Genomic DNA, 23,472 nt, shown 5'->3' on the forward strand with positions numbered 1-23,472 from the left:
GCAGTTCTGTTTACTCCTGCAGGGATCCGCCCAGATAGTTGGGGCCAGGGGCGGGGTGAGTTGTGAGAGGTGGCCCAGAGTAATGGCGGCCACCACCACAGCCGGGCCTGCTTCCACAGCTCCCTTTCCTTTGCCGGAGCTAGTTGTGCTACGAATATGTGTCTGCAGTCCACTGTCGTGCGGGGGACCCTGCTCGCAGCGCCATTTTTCATGCGGGGCGGCCTGCGGGGTGTCTGGTCCCGCTCCCCACATAAGAACACAGGATATTGTGAGGCCAAAAGGGAACACCCTCGGAGCCATAGGTAGGGGAGTCATACCACTATGGTCTCACTGGAGGTTGGGCTCACCGGACACGTGACCTGCCGTCCGCCTTTCCGCCAACTGACCGACTACTCTCCTCCACTCTGTTCCTCTCCTCCCTTCCGCTCTCCTCAGCTCTCCTCTTCCGGTCTCCTCGGCTCTGCTCAGCTCCTCGGCAATCCTTGGCAGTCCTCGGCTCTCCTCCATAGCCGCAGCAGTTATACCAGCGGCCAATCGGCTAACAAGCCTCAGCCGACGGCCATCCACCACCCGAGCCAGCACCCCTCCACGTGAGGCCGAGAGCCTGTAAACTACTTTCTGGGGCTCTTTCCCCACACCACAATTCTCAGAACGCAAATATTATCTTCTTTTGATCTGACACTGTTACTGTTCCGCTTCTAGCACCAGGCAGGTGGGGCCGGGCGAGCTCTGGGAGGGTAGGGAAGGGCTGGCTAGTCTCAGTGCCCAAGGCTTCCGTTCTCTGCTCTGCAGTGAGACTTAAACCACGGTTTTCAGCCTTCTTCCCTCAGTCTTTTCTCCGAGGTCTCTGCCATGAGCGTTGGGTCCAGCCATGTTATATGCTGCCCCCTCAGCCCTGTGGGCCATAAGTGGAGCCTTAGCAGTCCTAGTTCTTCCCTCTCCTGCAGCTGCGGTAGTTCCGGGAAGCAGCGAGCTCGGCGCACTGAGCTATGTCTGCGTCCTGCACCCCCGCGGCTCCGTCTCCGCACTTCTCCCTTCCCTCCTCCCCCGCTCGCACGATTCGCCCACCTGTAGTTGATTTCAGTAGTGGGCCTCTTTGTCTTGCCTGTCTGCTGTGCAGGGAGTGCTTTGTGGAGTTATGGTTGTTCGATTCGTTGTAAATTCCAGGGGACCTTTACAGAGGCTCACCTCACGCCGCCATTTTGATGACATCTCATGATTCTTGATGTACAATTAGTGCAGAGTGTGTTACCAATGTATAGGCTCTCCTATTTTCTCCATTTCTCAGCTCAGTGGCATTCTGTGATTTCTGGCATCTCTATTCAATTGTGAGCAACATGGAAGTGATTAACTAGGAAACTATGCCTAAAGTATTCGGTTATTTTTCATTTCTTTTTGTTTCCCTCCATAAAAATAGCTCTTCTAGCATTCCCTCCCCTCCCAAAGTTATGTTCAATGCAATCTACATGAAAGTATAAGCTGGTGGTTCTCAAAGTGTGGTTCCTCATCCAACAGCAGCAGAAGCATCACATGGGAATTATTAGAAATGCAGGCTTGTTATGAACTCTGGGGTCAGGACACAGAAATCTGTGTTTGTCACGCAGGGTCTCTGGTCCTGCTCCCCATGTAAGAATGCAAGATATTGTGAGGCCAAAAAGAAACACCAATGGAGGCATAGATAGGGGAGACATATCACTATAATCCGCTGGCGGCTGGGTTGGAGATACAGGAAGCAGGCTCCATACGATGCACAATCTGCTGCCTACTTCTCTGCCAACCAACCAACTTTCTAGCTGCAATCCGCTCTTTCTAGCTTAGCCATGGCAGTTATATCAGTGGCTAATGCCTAACTGGTTACAGCTGATGGCCAACTACTCAGAGCTGACGGCCGTCTACTACCCGAGCCAGCACCTTTCCACGTGAGGCCGAGAGCCTGGAAACTGCTCTCTGGGACTCTGTCCCTACACTCCAGCCCTACAGGGTCTCGCCTCAAAATTTACATGACAAGTGTTTACCGTGAGGGGCCCTGTGCCGTATTAGTCTGTAGGCACCTACAGGCAGAAAGAAATAGTAGTCACAGGAACCAACAATGGCAAATCTCTTCCATCTGGGAGGATACATGCTAGCTTTTTGTCCTGGGAAAGAAGGGTCGCTGCCATGGGCACCTTTCCCGGTTTGTGGTACTAGACCTTATGGCAGTGCTTGGGGTCTCTTGTGTAGTTTCATCATAGAACAGGGGACCCCATAATAGGCCATAGCGAGAGTACATAGGTTTCCCGCAAAATCATCCCAACCTTGGGACCTCCATATACCACAGTCACTTGTGGTGGCCACTCAGGCACCACCCCTGGTGTCACTTGCAAATCATGGGTCAAACCAGTCCCCCATGGGTCTATCAGACCCAACCACCAAAAGTGGGAGCTTTTGACCAGCCAGTGCCAAGTCCATTGCTGCTGTTCCCCTGTTTTCAAGCATGTGGCTTTTGGCAGTTCCATTTTTGTTGTAGCCTGGCTTTAATAAGAGTCTCACTAGTGGTAACATGTAACTGAATAGGAGAAGCTGTTTGATGTAGCAAAGCTTCAACTGGTGCAGGCCCTCCCTTCAGTAGTCTCTCATTCAGGATTCTCAAGATGTCCCATAGACATGAGGCCCAGTTGCGCATTGTGGGAGGGTGTTTTGACACCAGGAGACCTTGCTTCAAAAGGCCATTGTAGCGTTCAATCATGTCAGCTGCTTGTGGATTGTATGGGCTATGAAACAACCATTGTACGTCCATCCTGGCAGCCCAGTGCTGCACTTCTTGCCCTGTAAAATGGGTACCCCTGTCACTTTTAATGACTTGGGGGCGCCCATAGAGAGTGCACAGTCATGTAACAGTGACCACTGTATGCCACTGATCCACAGCTGGACACAGCCAAGCAAACATCAACCCCAAAGCAGTGTCTACTCCTGCGAACCCATACATCGCATTGCGGGCCTTAGGCAGGGGTCCAATGTAATCCACTTGCCAGAGAGTGAGGGGCACCTGCCCACGCATAATCTGCTGTGTCTCCCAAGGGAGCCTCCAACTTTGGGGGCTGTCCTGGGCACAGACGGCACAGACATAGCAGGCATCTGCTGTCTCCTGTCATTTCAAAGGCTGACCCCAACGTCTGCTCACCTGCCACATGGTTCAGCTTCCAGCGTGCTGCAATTTCCTATGCAGCCAATAGGTCACATCAGTAGCAGGGGGCCGTTCTAAGCATTGGATGCATGTTAGGGCATCTGCTTCATCATTACCTGGGAACACTAAGGGGGAGTGACTTGTGACATGCATTAGGGTCACCTCCTTTCTTTGTCCCAGAGGTCCTGTCACATGGCTTGACCCCATAGTTGACGGTGTCCTAACAATGAGTTCTGGTGTTTCCACGTAGGGAGCCACAATCTTAATCCCTAGGACACCACCCACCTGTCAGTACAAATAACTAGGGGCCCAGGCTCGTGGCTGATTACCATCCACACAGCCTGTGATTCAGCCCACTGGCTACTCTGGCCCGTCCCAGTATCAAACCAAATGGTGTCTGTTTTGAGCTGCTCACCAATAGCCGTCCAAACGGCTGCAGCCCTCGGCTAGAACCATCGGTAAACCAGGCATCCTCAGGTACTAGGGACTGTCCTTCTTTGGAGGGTGAGGGTTCCAAGTCCTCCCCTCTAGGCAGAGTACTTGGCTCAGCCTGGGCTACAAGCTCCACAGGCCCCAGGACCTGTTGTAGCTCTGCGCTCAAAGGGCTTGAACTAAGGGTGCTACATTGCTCCAAGTAGGCACCCAACCTGGCGAGGGTGGTGGTCTGTGCCACCCCTGTTTTGGGTCCCTGGGTCCATGTACGGACCCAATTCTGTATGGAATAGGTTGTTTGAAACAACACCTGAGCCATTCCTGTGATGGTTCCTGTGGCCACTAGGGCTGCGTACACAGCAGTCAGCTGTTTCTCTATTAGAGAGTAGCGGACTTCCGCTCCTTTCCACAGTTGGGACCAAAATCCCATTGGCTACTGGAGACGCTCCGGCCATTGCCAGATTTCCCAACCGTACCCCTCTTGGGTTACGTAAATATCAAGTTCAAATGGGCAACGAGGGTCTGCTACTTGCAGAGCCTGTGCTTGCTGCACTGCCTGTTTCGTGGCAACAAACCTTGCTCTATAGCCTCTGTCCAATCCCATGAGGCCCCCTTTTTTATCATGTTATACAAAGGCCTTGCCATTTGTGCTAAATAGGGTACAGATGCCCTCTAATACCCCAGCAGACCCATATGCCTGCAGTTGGGAGATTTTGGTCAGCTGGTGAAAGCCTTATATTTTGTCAATAATCGTCTCAGGTATGACCTTTGTCTTACTCGACCACACAACACCCAAAAACTTGGATAAGCCAGGGCCTTGGACCTTTTCCTCGTTCACTGCCCAGCCGCGTGACTTCAGGTGGTGGAGAAGAGAGGGAGCTGCTTGCTCTAAATCTGAAAGAGAACCATATTTTAGTAAAATATCATCAACATAATGAAACAAGGCCACAGAGGAAGGGTGATCCCACTATGACAAATCCTGGGCTATGAGCCCATGGCAGATAGTGGGACTGTGCAAGTATCCTTGTGAAAGGACTTGAAAAGTCCACTGCCGCCCATCCCACGTAAAAGCAAACTGCTCTTGATACTTGGGTGCAATGTCAATGGAGAAAAAAGCATTGGCCAAGTCCACTACATAGTGATATGTTCCCAGGCGGACAGTCAGACGATCCATTAAATCGTGAATTGAAGGCACTGCAGCGTGCAAGGGTGACGTCACCTTACTTAACTCCCTATAGTCCACAGTCATTCACCAGGTCCCATCTGGCTTCTTGACAGGCCATACTGGGGAGTTAAAGGAACTGTGTTTTGGCCTCACAATATTTGCCTTCTCCAATTCCAATATTGTGCGATCAATCTCCTCCTGTCTTCCTGTCAGACGGTACTGTCACACTGTAACCATGCTCTGGGGCTGTGGCAACACTTGAGGAGGGTGGTGAGCATGCCCGCGTGTCACCGCTTTCACCACCTGGATCCAGAGATGGAACTCTCCTACCGACATCTGTAAACTGAGGCCACATAGCACGTCCACTCCTAGAATATATTCCAAAACGGGGGAGACATACACCTTGTAGGTACGGGTGGTGGAGGGAAGCCTTCCTATACCCAGTGGTAAGGAAACAGCTTTTACCATCACCGTCTTTCCCCCGTAGCCATCAATGAAGATTGCTAGTGCGGGGAATAGTTCTTGGTTCCCATAAACAAGACTGCAGTCTGCGCCAGTGTCAACTAGGGCCAAAACCCTCTGCACTTTAGAAGGGAACCAATGTATGGACAGTTCCACGTGGGGCCTCCAGTCCCCGCTTGTTCTCTTTGATCGGGTACCTTGGTCCCACACCTAGTCAAGTTGAAAAGAGTTGGCCTCAAGCAGCCTTCAAGTGGCCACATGAAGTCCTGGAGAGACACAGGTTGTGCTTCCCTGGATTTCTCCTTCAGAATTCATTGGAATTGCTGTTCGGGATGCAACTTTTTCCAGAGGTCTAACAAGAGTGCATTGGGTTGTCAGTCTATTTTTTCCCAATCAACCCCTGCTGCCATGAGATCATGCCACATCTGCATGTGTATTACTCTGTGAGGCCCACGACCTTGCCCCCTTACTTTTGATTTGGGCTTCCAGGCCTTAACTCTAGGACTTCCTGTCTTAACTTCCTTTGCTGCTGGCTTTTAACATCACCTAGGATGGCCATGGCAATGGTAACTTCATGGATCCACCACCCCACGTAGGGCGTAAGAATGGCAAACAAGGATCCAAAAGCATTTGCAGGGGCAGTATCCAAACTAAGTTCTCTCATGCTGGTTGTAAAATGCTCGTCATCCAGACCCCGCATAATAGGGTTGAACTTAGCATGTCTCATATCCATTTCACAGATGATTTGAGTAAGTTCAGTATATGATTGCTATTTACTCACAGTGTCTGGCAGTTCGCCAGCCTGTCCCCATAGTGTGCATACCGCAGCAGTGAGTCACTCCATTAGAGTGTAGTTGCCCTGGTTGTGGGCCAACCTATGGCAGTTCTGTAACCTTTGTCGCAGGGACGGATGCAGTGTCACAAAGGCTAGCTTTTCCATCTCGCCTGGGGAGCAGAGAATGCTGTCTGCTCCCTCATCCCATAAACACAGTAGCCAAGCTGAGACTGGCTCTCCAGGGTGCTGTCGGCACTGCCTCCCCAGCTCCTGCAACTCAGTGGGAGTATAAGGGGTGTAGGTTGTGAACTCAGTCACAGCTGGGTTACGGGCAGCAATGCCGCCGGGGCCCAAAGGTTGCTCATGCTTTACCTTTTGCTTCAAATGGGCTGGGCGTGGGGGTTGAGAGCTACATTGTCTCCACTTGCATTGTTAGCCTCTGCCTCAGAGTCTCAACTGTGGGGCTCCTCCTCTAACAGGCGGACCTGAGCTCCCAACGCCTCCCACCAGGACACCTGGTCCTGCACCTGGGCTATTCCAGCAAGCGCTTCCTCCGAGTTATGATGCACCGCGGTGAGAACCTCCTCCAACCAACAGTCCCGAGCTTTCAGCCCCTCCCCTTGGTGCTGCTGGTCCTGCACCTGAGCTATTTCATTAAGTGCGTCCTCCATGTTATGATGCAATGTGGTGAGGAACATCCAGCTCACACGGTCAGCTGTGCCCTTTGCCTCCTCCTGCAACTGCTCAGCCAGAACCTGTAGGGCCCTCTCCATGTTGACCAGAGAGCCATCCATGTCCTCCCACGCCTCCTTGGGGGTCCACCTCCTGAGAAAAGTGGCTACTGGGTACCACACACTGTGTGGGGGCCACACATCCTCCTGTCCAAAGTCAGACACCATTCCTACCTGGCCGGAAGCTCGTTCACCATGCCAGGTATCTGAGTGAGTGGTGGCCTCGGTGCAAGATGTCCACAACCCTCGGAGCCTACAGCAGCAGCAGATTACCAGAAGGAAGGCAATGCCTTCTGTGGCCAAGAGAGTGGTGTGCCATCTTGAGGCACAAGTCTCCCAGGCAGACCATGCCTCCCTTTCCCAGTGCCGCTCCTCACTGGTCTCCTGAAGCTGAGCTTTCACATGTATAAACTGTCCCATTATATCTCTGTGCATTCTGGCCGGCACCATACCCTGCTCACTGTGCCATTTGTCATGCATAGTGTCATGTGCGGTCTCTGGTCCCGTTCCCCGCATAAGGACGCAAGATACGGTGAGGCCAAAAAGGAACACAAATGGAGCCATGGATGGGGGGTTCATACCACTATAGAGTTGGTGGTGGCTGGGTTGGAGACACAGGAAGCAGTATCCACACAACTTGCAGCCTGCTATCCACTTCTCTGGCAACCAACCTCACTTGCTAACTGCTATCCGCGCTTGCTAGCTCAGCCATGGCAATTATATCAGTGGCAAATGGCTAACTGGTTACAGCTGATGACCAACTAGTCATAGCTGATGGCCATCTACTACCCGAGCCAGCACCTTTCTACGTGAGGCCAAGAGCCTGGAAACTGCTCTCTGGGACTCTGTCCCCACAGAAGCTTTCCAGGATTCTGATGCAGATCACATTTGAGAGCCACTGGAATAGCCTAGTGTTATTTGCACATCATAATTACCTGGAGAACTTTGAAAACTGCCAAAATATGGGATATCCTTCCCACAGATTTAGATTTGATTGCTTTGAGATGGTGCCTACGTGCCTGAAATGTTTAAAAAATCCCCATGTGATTCTAATTAGCTGAGAAGACAGTAACTGGTATGGGACACAGACATTGAATGTAAGATCTTTAAATGCTTAATACATGGTTACTACCAGACATATTATTACGTCATTCTTTTGTTTGTCTAGGTAGGTAATAGGAATTACCTATTTTACATTCGTTCATTTAGTTATACTTTCAACATTCATTTACCAAGAGTCTATTATATGCTATGAGGTATGATCAGATTTGGAGATATAATGAAAAACAAATGTAGTCTTCAAGTTGGGGCAGTGGCAAACAATAAATAAGTGAGCAAAAGAAAATAAATACGTATACAATTATAAATCATGATAAGTGCTCTGATGGAAACAAGTTGAATATTGTGATAAAGGATTCAGTGGACCTGCTTAGTGGCTAGGGAATATCTAAAGGGGTAATATTTAAGCTGAAAACTAAAGAATGATTATAAAAACTAAGGAGGTAAGGTCTGGTTGTGAGGTACAGGTATGTGCTTTGGGATGGGTAGGGTAGTATTCTGTACATATTCTATGCAGGAAAGAGCATGTATACAACTTATGCTGAAGGAAAACGCTTGATATATTTAAGGAAATTAAAGAAATCAATTATAGTTGATATTAAAGAACTAAGAGAGAAAACCCCAGCTGAGGTTGGAGAGGAAGGCATGAAGTCTGGATTTGACATGAAATGTAATAAGGAACTTTGTGGGAGTCATTCTCTGGTCTATAGAAGAGGAATTAACAAGGGTAGATGTCCTCAGGTAATTTCAAGTCAGTGATATCACAGAATCTTTTAAGCTAGTCACTTTTTAGCAGATTTCCAGTTACTTAAACAGATTGCTGCTTCTTCAGCTCAGTATTTTGATTCCCACTCTTTCAGGAATTGTTGGCTTTCTTGGGTAGAACAGCTTTGGATGGTATGCTGCCGAAGTTGACAGAATTTAGAACTGACTTTTAGATATACAATGATAATGAAAATTTTAAGATACAGGTAGATTTTTCCTGGAGTGGCTTGGGCGGGGGGGGTCTTACCTTCATCTTCAATTATTAGCAACAGTAGAAAAGAACTTTTACTGTCTATGTAGTGGAAAGAACTCTTTATGTAAGTTACATAAGTAAGGCAGAAACAGAGATTTCTCCTTAAGAACATGTATAAGTTTGTTTTGCCAGGTTTCTTTGTGCCTTGTGTGTTCTCAAATTCATGAGTTAAATGTTTAAAATCTTTTACAAATTCTCTCTGCAAACTAGTTTACTAAAGTATATAGAGAGGTGTGATCAAATTGCCATTAATCCCCCTCAAAATACTCCCCCTCACTTAGAACACACTTATTCCATCGTTCTTACCACTTTCTGAAGCAGTTCTGGAAGTCCTCTTTCATAAGTGTCTTTAATTACACTGTCATGGCTGCCTCAATATCTTGAATCATTTTGACTTTGGGGAAGAGCCAGAAGTCACACGGTGCCAGATCGGATGAACAAGGTGGCTGAGGACACATTGTAATGTTTTAATTTCACAAAAATTGCCAGATACCAGAAGTGATGTGTGACACAGAGCATTGTCATGATGAAAGATGATTTATGGCACACTTTAAAACACACCTTCTCTCAACCATAATTCACACCCAACTGACCAAACAAGTTGAAACTTGTCACATACTGTGTGGGGACAGAGTCCCAGAGAGCAGTTTCCATGCTCTGGGCCTCACGTGGAAAGGTGCTGGCTCAGTTATTAGATGGCCATCAGCTGTAATCCGATGGCCATCCGCTGTGGCTGGGTGGCCATCAGCTGTTACCAGTTAACCATTAGCCACTAACATAACTGCCGTGGCTATGCTAGGGGGTTGGTTGGTTGGTTGGCAGAGAAGCGCCTGGTGGATTGCAGCTAGCAAGTGTGGTTAGCAAGTGGATTGCAGATCGTGTTGATTCTACTTCCTGTGTCTCGCCTGGCCGCCAGTGCAACTGGGGTGCAGGAAGACCCCTCATTGGGATACAGGCAGATGTTTGCTTTTGTGTCTTGAGCAGCCGCCATCTAGAATATAGTGATATGGACGCCTTATCCATGGCTCCATTGTTCCCTTTTGGCCTCACCATATCCTGCGTTCTGGTGCAGGGAGCAAGAGCTGAGTCCCCACATGACACACTCTTACTAAGGTTCGATGCACCGCTTCCCATATTGAAGATCCCTACCTTTCTGTTGGATGGCACTCGGCAGCAGCATTCACCATATATTCTGATTACAACGAAAAGGCTCCATATCACACATTGCTTCTGGTACGGCAATTTCTGTCAAACAAAAACATTACAGTGTGTCCTCATCTGCCTTATTCACTGGATCTGGCACCATGTGACTTCTGGCACTTCCAAAAAGTTAAAATTACCGTGAAAGGTAAATGTTTTGAATTGATTTAGGACACTGAGGCAGCCACAACAATGCAACTAAAGACACTCAAGAAAGAGGACTTCCAGAACTGCTTCAGAAAGGGGCAAGAACAATGGGATAAGTGTGTTCAAAGCAAGGGAGAGCATTTTGAGGGGGATTAATGTCAATGTGTCTTTCACTGTAATATTTTTTTTAAATTTAAACATTCACAGTACTTTGTGATCATACCTCGTACTCTTTCTCCCAGCTGCCACCTCCAGTTCTCCTCTCACCCCTGGGTCAGATGCCCTTCCTTTGTATAAATATACTAAATTAATTTATTCAACATGCATCTATCAAGCATCCTGGTTTATTATGGCCACAAGTTATTTCTGTCTTTGAAATTTAGTGTCTTATAAACATCAAAACTTCCTTTGGAACGAGTCCCAGTAGAGATGAGAGTATTCTAGCCAAGTTACTCATCAAAAGACACATTAAACAATCCAGCAATTATATGTCCATTTGCCATACAAAAGTCCAAAAGATTGAAATAATTAAATTAGATTAGATCAAACCTAAGGTTTATGTTAACTTTGTAAAGAAAGACAGCATGACAGAAACAATGTGATTTTTAGGTAGTTCTTATGAGCACTACCTATTAAAATTGTTTTTAAAAAACAGAAAATACTCTGATGATTAATAAGAGCAGGTATTTTTTTTTTCACCATAAAGTTAAGGATACATGCAGATAGAATCAGTAAGGATAGTGAGCAAATTGAAATGGAGACTGGAAGCTTTATTGGTTTCTCCAGGTGAAATCATTAATGAGTTAATGATCTGTACTCTGTCAAACATCTTGTTCTTCAGTGCTGATTTGGGATCCAGAATAAGAACAAGTCAATTGGATTCTAGTAGAGTTTAGGAGGATTTTTTAATTTCACTCTTTAGAGGTCATCAGAGGGGAAGGACAGGAAAGTAACTGAACCATGGGAAAGCACATTGAGTCATCTGAAAGAAACAGGAAATGGTGACTGACTAGAAGAAAGAAGTATCTTTTAGATCTGCTTGTTCCACTTTAGAGACTTGGTTTAAAAGTAATATTATGATGGTGACTTTGTTACCAACTTCTTATAAAACAGCTCTAGATCTAGTATCTCACATAATTTTCCCTGGGGAAATATCACTTCTCTTTGAAAACATTTAAATATATATGCAGAGAAAAATAGCATTTTCTCCCTAAAATTACATTTATTGACAAGCAGATCATGAAAACAAAACAAAACAAAAACACACTTTGTGTAGACATCTGGAATGGAATTTTCTTTTATAGTTCACAAAATAATATACCTAGTTATCTCCATTCACTTTCCATTTTCAGACTGTACTCAATAGGCACATTGTATAGGAAATATCAGCGGTTAGAAATTGTGAAGAAAGAAAGCCTGGCGTTCACATATGCACAGACACAGAGCATACTATGTGATTACTAATGGCACAATAGATACTATAGACATCTTTGTGTTGATGTTTCCACTGGGATAATTGTGAGTGGCATTGTGAGCTCAGATGGTGAGATGAACTTCTAAAAGAAGAAATTTCTCAGAAAGAGAAATGAGGACTTCATTTATTTAATTAATATTTTCTGAATGTTTACTGTGTGTCAAATACTGGGGATATAAGAAGCTTATTGTATTTTGGGAAATATAGACAGTAAAGAAATAATTACAAAGTAGTCTGATAGCAATAATAAACATTACTAATATTTATTGAGCACTTAATACCATGTTAAAAGCTTTTCTATCTTATTTAATTTAAATGTCACAAAAGCCTAAAACTTTTTGTAAAGTTGACTATTTCTATTACAATATTGATTATAATTACTATTGTTGCCCCATTCTACAGATGAATAAACTGAGGTCCAGACAGTCTAAATGTGTCCCTAAGCTTACTCAGCTGGTCAGTAGAAGAGTGGAGATGCAACTTCGTGTGACTTCAGAGGCCATGATTTAACCTCTCCATTACATTGCCTGTGGGAGAGGAGGACAGGTATGGAACACAGGGATGGGGCTATGATCTAGCCTTTTAGAGGAAAGAAGTTGGGAAATGCTTCCTTGAGAAAATAACTTACTACTGACTTTTCTCTCCCATGAGGATTCATCTGTCATTTTTCCATGAAGAGAAGTCAAGAAGAAAATTGCTTCTGGGCTTCCTGGGAGAGGCTATCCAGTATGGCAAAGACCACTGATGCTGAACTAGACCTCCTGGGGAGTCAGACCTTAGCTTGCACTTAGGAGCTATGTCACTTTAGGCAAGATTCTGTAAAATTGAGGTAAAGATTTGTACCTCACAAGTTTATTATGGAAATGGAATTAAATGAGCTTATCTCCAAAACATTTACACACAGCACACACTACACAAGTGTTAAATACATAAATTTGCAAAGGCTACATTACCAAATATATCTGCAGAGATTCTTCTTTGGGAGAGTTGATCACAAACAGCTTTGCTTAAGAATGCCTCCTCATTCCAAAACTTACCTCATCTCAAGTGAAATATGGATGCTCTTGTTGGCTATGAGGGAGGAAGACCTCAGGATGAAATGGGCTGGAGGCTCAGTTTTGGGTTTTATGAAAAGAGCTTGAGATTTGCATCCAGACATACCTGGATTCAAATCCTAGCTCTGCTTCTTAGATCTTGGACAAATCATTTAATAACCTTATTCTCAGTTTCTTTATTGGTGAAATGATAAAAATGATAACTCCTATAATTAAGTGAAAAAAAATTATAACAAAGCTTGGCATAGAGTAGGAACTAAAATGGTGACTTATTAGCAGAGCAATTTAGAAAAAAACAATTTATCTCTGAGTTTAATTTTCCTAATGTGTGTATATATATATATATATATATATATATATATATATATATATATCAAAACTTATGGGAGTTTTAGTATTTATATACATACTATTAAAATAGTTAAGAAAGTAATTTTGATTACTTTCTTTGAGTACCTTGTAAAGACAAAGAAATGAGTGGTATATAAATGAAAGCCCATCAAATTGCTGTTTCTTTGTTTATCATATGTAGTAATTGACTTATATTTAGGGGTGATAAAACACAAATTTGAATGACTCTGAAGGACAATTTTCTCTCTCCTGATAGCTTAGCAGAGAGCTGGTTCAGCTGGACTAAGCCAGTTCGCAAAGACATAGCAAGGCCTTTAGCCGGTGTCAATACAAACAGGCAAAGATCTTCCTAGGGCCCTCATGTGTATACTTCGGTCTTTGGTAGGTGTATCTCCTAGCATTGTTCCTCTGCCTGGAGATTCCTTGAATTTTTTTTTGGGGGGGGGTACTCAGAGAAATTAGTTATTCCCTAGCCCCTCTTAGGCTAACCTGTAATTATATAGCTCGATGTGGGGACAGAGTTCATTCTCTCTTGGTGGTCTCTCTGTCACATGCCTGCCTTGCTAGACTTGGCAGGCCCCTCTTTCCTGGAATCTTAGCTATGGTGTGTGATGACTACCTAGGCCCAGTGTATGCTGTAGAATAATGGCAGTGCAATGCATATGTTCTTTTGCTTCTCTCCTTCTAAGTTTCCCCCACCCCAATAAACCCTATATTTTATTTGCACCATGTAGCACTATAGATGTGGATTCATGGTCCTCTTGCATAATATGTTTTAAAAACTACATGTCTTTAAATCATACTCAGAGCTGCAAAGTGTTCTCACAATAAGTAGTATGAGAGCCTGAGACCAACCTCTGGTAAACAGCCACACTGAAAGAAATTGTGGGCAGAATGCCCCACACTTCATTATTTCAATGATGTCTCTTTCTCTCTCTCCCCTTCTCCATACCTTGTCTCCCACTTTTCTTGCTGCTGGGTAATTGCAGTTGATTCTTGATTCATGTAAGCACATATGATTTGCCGTGCAGGGAGGCCTGCGGGGTCTCTGCTCCTGCTCCCCATACAAGAACGCAGGATATGGTGAGGCCAAAAAGGAACACCCACGGAGCCATAGGTAGGGGAGTCATACCACTACGGTCTCACTGGAGGCTGGGTTCACTGGACGTGCGACCTGCTGTCCGTTTTGTCTGCAACCCACCGACGACTCTCTTTCACTCTCCACCTCTCTCCTCGGCTCTCCTTCGTAGCCGCAGCAGTTATATTAGTGGCTAATGGCTCAATGGCTACAGCTGACGGCCAACCAGCCCCAGCTGATGGCCATCTACTACCCTAGCCAGCAACCCTCCACGTGAGGCCGAGAGCCTGTAAACTACTTTCTGGGGCTCTGCCCCCACACTCCACCCCTACAGGTTCTCGCCTCACAATCTACGCGACAAGCGTCTTCTGTGAGGGTCCCTGTGTCATATTAGCCTACTGACACCTATGGACGAAAAGAAACGGTAGTTTTAGGAACCAACAATGGCAAATCCCTTCCATCTGGGAGGATACATGCCAGCTTCTTGTCCTGGGAAAGGAGGGTTGCTGCCACTGGCACCTTTCCCGGTTTGTGGTACCAAACCTTTATGGCAGTGCTTGGGGTCCCTTGCGTAGTTTCAACATGTAACAGAACAGGGGACCCCATAATAGGCCATAGTGAGAGCACATAGTTTCCTTGCAAAATCATCCCGGTATCGGGACCTCTGTATACTACAGTCACTTGAGGTGGCCACTCAGCCACCACCCCTTGCGTCACTTGCAAATCATGAGTCAAACCGGCCCCCCATGGGGCTATCAGACCCAACCACCGACAGTGGGGGCTTTTGACCTGCCAGGGCCAAGTCCATTGCTGCCGTTCCCCTGCTTTCAAGCATGTGGGTGCTGGCAGCAAAATGTTCCCATTTCTGCCGTAGCCTGGCTTTAACAGAGTCTCACTGGTGGTAACTTGTAATTGAATGGGAGCGGCCGTTCGATGTAGCAGAACTTCTACTGGCGCTGGCCCTCCCTTCCGTGGTCTCTCATTCAGGACTCTCAGGACGTCCCATAGACGCAAGGCCCAGTCACGCATCGTGGGAGGGTGTTTTGACACCCGGAGACCTTGCTTCAAAAGACCATTATAACGTTCAATCATGCCAGCTGCTTGCGGATTGTACGGGGTGTGAAACAACCATTGCACATCCATCCTGGCAGCCCAGTGCTGCACTTCTTGCCCCGTAAAATGGGTACCCCTGTCACTTTCAATGACTTGGGGGCGCCCATAGAGGGCGCACAGTCGTGTAAGGGCGACCACTGTATGCCGCTGATCCGCAGCCGGACAGGGCCAAGCAAACATCAACCCCGTAGCAGTGTCCACTGCTGTAAATGCATATATCGCATTGCAGGCCTTAGGCAGGGGTCCAATGTAATCCACTTGCCAGCGAGTGAGGGGCACCCTCCCTCGCGTAATCTGCTGTGTCTCCCAGGGGAGCCTCCGCCTTTGGGGGCTGTCCTGGGCACAGACGGCACAGTCATAGCAGGCATCTGCTATTTCCTGCCATTTCAAAGGCAGGCCCCAGCATCTGCTCACCTGCCACATGGTTCGGCTTCCAGCGTGCTGCAATTTCCTGTGCAGCCAATGGGCCACATCAGTGGCAGGAGCCCGCTCTAACCATCGTACCCGTGCTAGGGCGTCTGCTTCATCATTACCTGGGGACACTAAGGGGGAGTGACCTGTGACATGCATTAAGGTCACCTCCTTTTTCTGCCCTAGGTCCCAGAGGTCCTGCCACATGGCTTGACCCCACAGTGGACGGTGTCCCACCAACGAGTTTTGGTGTTTCCATGTAGGCAGCCACAACGTTAGGCCCCGGAACACCGCCCAGCTGTCAGTGCAAATAACTAGGGGCCCAGGCTCGTGGCTGATCACCATCCACACAGCCCGTAATTCAGCCCACTGGCTACTCTGGCTGTCGTGCGGGAGACCCTGCTCGCTGCGCCATTTGTTATGCAGGGAGGCCTGCGGTGTCTCTGCTCCCGCTCCCCATACAAGAACGCAGGATATGGTGAGGCCAAAAAGGAACACCCACGGAGCCATAGGTAGGGGAGTCATACCACTATATTCTCGCTGGCGGCACTATACTCTCATTGGAGGCTGGATCCACACTGTCCGCAAACCGCCATCCACGCTTGCCAGCCCAGCCACCATCTTCTTGCTAGCCCCCATTTTTCTTCTCTCTTTTCCTCTCTTCTCCGTAGCCGCAGCAGTTATATTAGCGGCTAATTGGCTAACTGGCTACAGCTGACGGCCAACTAGCCACAGCTGATGGCCATGCAATCACAGTTGGCCATTTACTACCTGAGCCAGCACCTGTCTATGTGAGGCCGAGAGCCTGGAAACTACGTTCTGGGGCTCTGCCCCCACACTGGCCCATTCCAGTATCAAACCAAATGGTGTCTGTTTTGGGCTGCACACCAATAGCCGTCCAAACGGCTGCAGCCCCTCGGCTAGAACCATCGGTAAACCAGGCATCCTCAGGTACTGGGGACTGTCCTTCTTTGTAGGGCGAGGGCTCCAAGTCCTCCCCTCTAGGCAGAGTACTTGGCTCAGCCTGGGCTACAAGCTCCACAGGCCCCAGGACCTGTTGTAGCTCTGTGCTCAAAGGGCTTGAACTAAGGGTGCTACGTTGCTCCAAGTAGGCACCCCACTTGGCGAGGGTGGTGGTCTGTGCCACCCCCGTCTTGGGTCCCTGGGTCGACGTACGGACCCACCCCTGGACAGGATACGTTGTTCTAACCAACACGCGTGCCGTTCCTGTGATGGCTTCTGTGGCCACTAGGGCTGCATACACAGCAGCCAGCTGTTTCTCTATTAGAGAGTAGCGGACCTTCGCTCCTTTCCATAATTGGGACCAAAATCCCACTGGCAACCGGAGACGCTCCTGCCATTGCCAGAGGCCCCATCCGTACCCCTCTTGGGTTACGTGAACATCAAGTTCAAATGGGCGGCCTGGGTCCACTACTTGCAGAGCCTGTGCCTGCTGCACTGCCCATTTCGTGGCAACGAAGGCTTGCTCTATAGCCTCAGTCCAATCCCATGAGGCCCCCTTTTTTATCATATTGTACAAGGCCCTTGCCATTTGTGCTAAATGGGGTACAAACGCCCGCCAATATCCTAGCAGACCCAAATACGTCTGCAGTTGGGAGACCTTGGTCGACCGGGGAAAGGCTCGTATTTTGTCAATGATTGCCTCAGGTATAACCTTTGTCTTACCCGACCACACAACACCCAAAAACTTGACGGATAAGCCAGGGCCTTGGACCTTCTCCTCATTCACCGCCCAGCCGCGTGACTTCAGGTGGCAGAGAAGAGAGGGAGCTGCTTGCTCTAAATCAGAAAGAGAATCTGAGGTTAACAGAATGTCATCAACATAATGAAACAAGGCCACAGAGGATGGGTGATCCCACTGTGCCAAATCCTGGGCCACAAGCCCGTGGCAGATAGTGGGGCTGTGCAAGTATCCTTGCGGAAGGACTTGAAAAGTCCACTGACGCCCATCCCACGTAAAAGCAAACTGCTCTTGACACTCGGGTGCAATGTCAATGGAGAAAAAAGCATTGGCCAAGTCCACTACATAGTGATATGTCCCTAGGCGGACAGTCAGACGATCCATTAAATCATGAATTGAAGGCACTGCAGCGTGCAAGGGTGGCGTCACCTTATTTAACTCCCTATAGTCCACAGTCATTCGCCAGGTCCCATCTGGCTTCTTGACAGGCCATACTGGGCATACTGGGGAGTTAAAGGGACTGTGCGTTGGCCTCACAATATGTGCCTTCTCCAATTCCAATATTGTACGACCGATCTCCTCCTGTCCTCCTGGCAGGCGATACTGTCGCACTGTAACCACGCACCAGGGCTGTGGCAACGCTTGAGGAGGGTGGTGAGCATGCCCGCGTGTCACCGCTTTCACCACCTGGATCCGGAGGCGGAACTCTCCTACCGACGTCTGTAAGCTGAGGCCATGTAGCACGTCCACCCCTAGAATATACTCCAGAACGGGGGAGACATAAACCTTGTAGGTACGAGGAGGGAGCCTTCCTATACCCAGTGGTAAGGAAACGGCTTTCACAGTCACAGTTTTTCCCCCGTAGCCATCAATGCAGACTGCTGGTCCGGGGAACAGTTCTGGGTTCCCATAAACGAGACTGCAGTCAGCACCAGTGTCAACTAGAGCCAAAACCCTCTGTACATTCGAAGGGGACCAATGTATGGACAGTTCCACGTGGGACCTCCAGTCCCTGCTCATCCCCTCTGACCGGGTACCTTGGCCCCACCCCTAATCAAGCTGCAAGGAGTCGGCCTCAAGCGGCTGCATGAAATCCTGGAGGGACACGGGTCGCGCTTTGCCAGACTCCTCCTTTATGTGTCTCCGGAATTGTTGTTCCGGACGCAACTGTTTCCAAAGTTCAAGCAGGAGTGCATTGGGTTGCTGGTCTATTTTTTCCTGATCAACCCCTGCTGCCACGAGATCACACCACATCTGTGCGCGTGTTACTCTCTGAGGCCCGCAACCTCGCCCCTTTACCTTTGGTGTGGGCTTCCAGGTCTCAACTGTGCGGACCTCCTGTCTTAACTTCCTTCGCCTCCAGCTTTCAACATCCCCTAGGGTGGCCATGGCAGTTGTAACTTCATGGATCCGTCACCCTACATACGGTGTAAGAATAGCAACCAAGGATCCAAAAGCACTCGCAGGTGCAGTGTCCAAAACCAGATCTCTCATGCTGGCAGTAAAAAGCTCATCATCTGGGCCCTGCATGTTGAGGTTAAAAATAGCATGTCTCATACCCATTTCACGGATTATTTGCGTAAGTTCTGTATATGACTGCCATTGACTCACAGTGTCTGGCAGCTCGCCAGCCTGTTCCCATACGGTGCGTACCGCAGCCGTGAGCCACGCCATTAGAGAATGGTTGCCTTGGTTGTTGGCCAACCTATGGCAGTTTTGTAACCTTTGTCGCAGGGACGGATGCACTGTCATGAAGGCTAGCTTTTCCATTTCGCCTGAGGAGCAGAGAATGCTGTCTGCTCCCTCATCCCATAAACGTAACAGCCAAGCTGAGACTGGCTCTCCAGGGCGCTGTCTGTACCGCCTCCCCAGCTCCTGCAACTCAGTGGGAGTGTATGGGGTGTAGGTAGTGAACTCAGTCACAGCTGGGTTGCCGGCAGCAACGCCCCCGGGGCCCAAAGGTTGCTCATGCTTTACCTTGTGCTTCATGATGGGCCGGGCTTGGGGGTTGGGAGGTACATTTTCTCCACTTGCTTCCTCTGCCTCAGAGTCTCCACCTTGGGGCCCCTGTTCTAACAGGCGGACCCGGGCTTCCAGCGCGACCAACCGGGACACCTGGTCAGGCACCTGGGCCCCTGCATTAAGCACATTTTCCGTGTTGAGACTCAGAGCCATGAGGAACATCCAGCCCACGCGGCCGGCTGTAGCCTTCTCCTCCTCCGGCAACTGCTCAGCCAGAGCCTGTAGGGCCCTCTCCACGCTGGCTGGAGAGCCATCCATGTCCTCCCACCTCTCCTTGGGGGTCCAACTCTTGAGAACAGTGGCCACCGAACACCATATACTGTGTGGGGGCCATACATCCTCCTGCCCAGAGTCAGACGCCATTCCTACCTGGTCGGAATCTTGCTCACCGTGGCAGGTGTCTGAGTGGGTGGAGGCCTCCTTGTAAGCTATCCACAAGCTTCGGATCCTAAGGCCGCAGCAGATCAACAAAAGGAGGACACCGCCTTCTATGCCCAAGAAGGTGGTGTGCCAGCTGGAGGCTCGAGTCTCCCAGGCAGACCGCGCCTCCCGTTCCCGGTGTCGCTCCTCATGGGCCTCCCGAAGCTGGGCTCTCACACGAACAAACCACTCCACCATGCTTCGGTAGCTTTTGGCCGGCACCATACCCTGCTCGCTGCGCCATTTGTCATGCAGGGAGGCCTGCGGGGTCTCTGCTCCCGCTCCCCATACAAGAACGCAGGATATGGTGAGGCCAAAAAGGAACACCCACGGAGCCATAGGTAGGGGAGTCATACCACTACGGTCTCACTGGAGGCTGGGTTCACTGGACGTGCGACCTGCTGTCCGTTTTGTCTGCAACCCACCGACGACTCTCTTTCACTCTCCTCCACTCTCCTTGGCTCTCCTTCGTAGCCGCAGCAGTTATATTAGTGGCTAATGGCTCAATGGCTACAGCTGACGGCCAACCAGCCCCAGCTGATGCCATCTACTACCCGAGCCAGCACCCCTCCACGTGAGGCCGAGAGCCTGTAAACTACTTTCTAGGGCTCTGCCCCCACATGATTATACTGTCCAATTTATTTTATGAGGGGCTTTGGTGATTTCAGGGGAAGGACTCATTTCATACTTGGGAAGAAGTGGACAAAAGATGAGTAATGTCCTCTTTCCTGGCAGCTGTGTCAATGACAGTGGTTGTGATGATAACTCATGAAGGCCATCTGTGGACAATGTAGTGGCAGGTTCACAAGTCTCCAAGCTAAAGACACCTTTCAGAGAGACCCTCACTGGGCAGGAATGAGCCTGTAGTTGTACCCCTGCTATGCTCAGACATTGACTGGGGGCAACCTAGGGAAAAGTATGACCTTGGCACAAATGTGCGGGTTAGTCCTAAGGGGCAGCAGCTACATCTACCAGGTAGCCATCCTCCATGCAGCAGGAAATCTGAGTAGTGTCTTTCCATGACATTTGCAGTTATAATAAGACCCTATAGGATCTAGTCTCTTGGTTACTTCTGTGCTATATCACCAATAAATGTCCTTCTAGTTTATCTGTTTCTGTCATGCTGCCATCCTTGCTACTTTATGAACACACTGAATATTCTCCTGCCTTTGCATTGAATAATTCGTCTACCTGGAAAATTCTTATCATATATATCTGTATGGTTTTGCTCCTTTAATTTGATTTTCCACTTAAGAGTTCCCTCATCAGAGTTGTTGTTTCTGACCACTATCCAAAATAGCATATGTTCTCTTCTCTATCACAGTCATTCTGATTCTCCTTTATTTTTCAGTATTGTGTTTGTTCCTTTTCTGGTTTTACTGGTTCACTCTATTAGAATGTAAGCTTTATGAGAGCAGACCTTACTTTTGTTTACTAATAATGCACCTAGGTAGGTGTCTATCACATATTAAGTGCTCAGTAAATATGTGCTGAATGAATGTTTATTTGCATTTTAATTAATCCACACAATTTTTTCATTGTAAATAGTACCATTATATACCAGGAGGGAGATCTATTACATTAAGTCATATGCCAGTAAGAATTACTTTTGTAATCTGCTGAAGAATCTCTACCAGGAAGATGATGAATGTTCTCACTTATTTTTAATTTCATTACACAAATCAGTGGGAAAAATTACTTCTTTAAATTTTCATTGACTTTGTTTATTTATAAGTTCTAAACCCAAGTGAGTTTTTCTACCAATAGAGCATACACCAGCCTCTATGTCAATATGAAGTCTTTTGTTTAGGCTTTAGCACCATTGTGTTATGTTTTATTCATCATTGTGTAGTTATTCACTGGATGCTCTAACTCCTCTTCCCATCATCTACTCTCCAGAACTTCATCTTTTATTATTTTCATGGCAAAAATCATTTTACATCTTGCCTGCACGTTTGTGCTGTGGTGATCCCATTGGATTACTACTTTTCCACAGGGTTCAAAGACTCCACTAATTAGTATCCTGTACTCTTTTAATGACCACATGGAATGCAATCCATTCTTCCTGATTATTACAGCTGATGTTAGCAGAAACTCAACCTAAGCCTGAGTCATTTGACTCACCACTGGATACCTCTTTCATATACCCAAGTCTGTTGCTGTTTATCATTATTCCTTGTTTATATTCCTCTCACCAGTTTTCCATTTGTGTGATTGTGTTTGTGTGCAGGTCAATTTTACTTCAATTTTAAAGCAGGATTTCATGAGATCCAATTAAGTATTTTTCTAATGCTCAATACACAGTGTCTCCTACAGGATTCCCTTTGTGCCCTAATTTTGTAATGAAATGAAAGGAAGTCAACTTCCTCTGGCTTGGGTTGGTTTTTATAAACTCATGCTATTTGTAGCTTATTGTGTGTTCCTCTGGATTTTACAGAAATATGATTTCAGTATGTTTCCACTATTTTGGTAGGTTATTATGAAAATTGTTCAAACATAGTTTTTGTTTGTTTTTTCTTTCAGGAAATCAATACTAGGTTTATATTTTCATATTTCTTTATTCTATCTCAGTTCTTCCTGATTTTAAGATGACATTTAACATGAAATGATTGAACAGTTTTCCTGACAAAGTTCTGTGTATCCACACTATTCCTGTACTTATAATACAGGAAGTTTTTCAAATAATTTTATTCATCAAAATATCACAAGAACACTCCCTTAGAAGATAATTCTCTGTTTTGTGAGATGGTTATGAACCATATTTTAGATTATGGAAATTTATTAGCTTCATCATGAATAAAAGACTTAGAGGTGGTCAATGTATTAATTTCCTAGGCTGTGGTACCAAGAACTACATATTTAGTGGCTTAAAACAACAGAAATATATTCTCTAATAGGCCTGGAAGCCCAAAGTCCAAAATCAAGGTGTTTACAGTGCTAGGCTCCCTCTGAAGTCTCCAGAAAAGAATCCTTTCTTACCTCTTTCTAATTTATGGCAGTTGCTGGCAATTCTTGGATTGTAGCTGCCTCACTCCACTCCCTGCCTCTATCATCACATGGCCTTCCTCCAAATGTCTCCTCTGTATCTCCCTATTCAAATATCTCTCTTCTTTCTTTTATAAAGAAGTCAGTCATTGGATTTAGGCCCCACCCTAATCTAAACTTGATTACATCTGCAATGACTATTTCCAAATAAAGTCACATTCATAGCTATCAGGGGTTAGGATTTAAACATATATTTTTGGAGGATACAATTTCACTCATTACAGCCAGGTTCCCAAACTTCTGAATCTTTGGTCAGTCACTGCACTGAAAATACGCCAGGCAAATTCTCTTAGTCAATTTTCAGTGCTATAACAAAATACCATAGACTAGGTGACTCAAACAACAAATATTTATTTCTCATAGTTCTAGAGACTGGGAAGTCTGAGATCAAGGTGTTGGGAGATTCCGGGTCTGGTAGGGCCCACTTCCTGGTTCATAGATGGCTGTCTTCTTTCTGTGTCCTCACATGGCAGAAGAGGGGCTAGAGAGTTCTCTGGGATCTCTGTTATAAGGCATTGATCCCATTCATGAGTGCTCCGCCCTCATGACCTAATTACCTTCCAAAGCCTCAGTTTCTAATACCATCACATTGGGGTTTATGATTTTAACACATAAATTTTGGAGGACACAGTTATTCAGTCCATAACAA

The sequence above is a fragment of the Rhinolophus sinicus genome, chromosome 6 (genome assembly GCF_057876585.1).
Source record: "Rhinolophus sinicus isolate RSI-liver-muscle chromosome 6, RSI-T2T, whole genome shotgun sequence".
Lineage (NCBI taxonomy): Eukaryota > Metazoa > Chordata > Mammalia > Chiroptera > Rhinolophidae > Rhinolophus > Rhinolophus sinicus.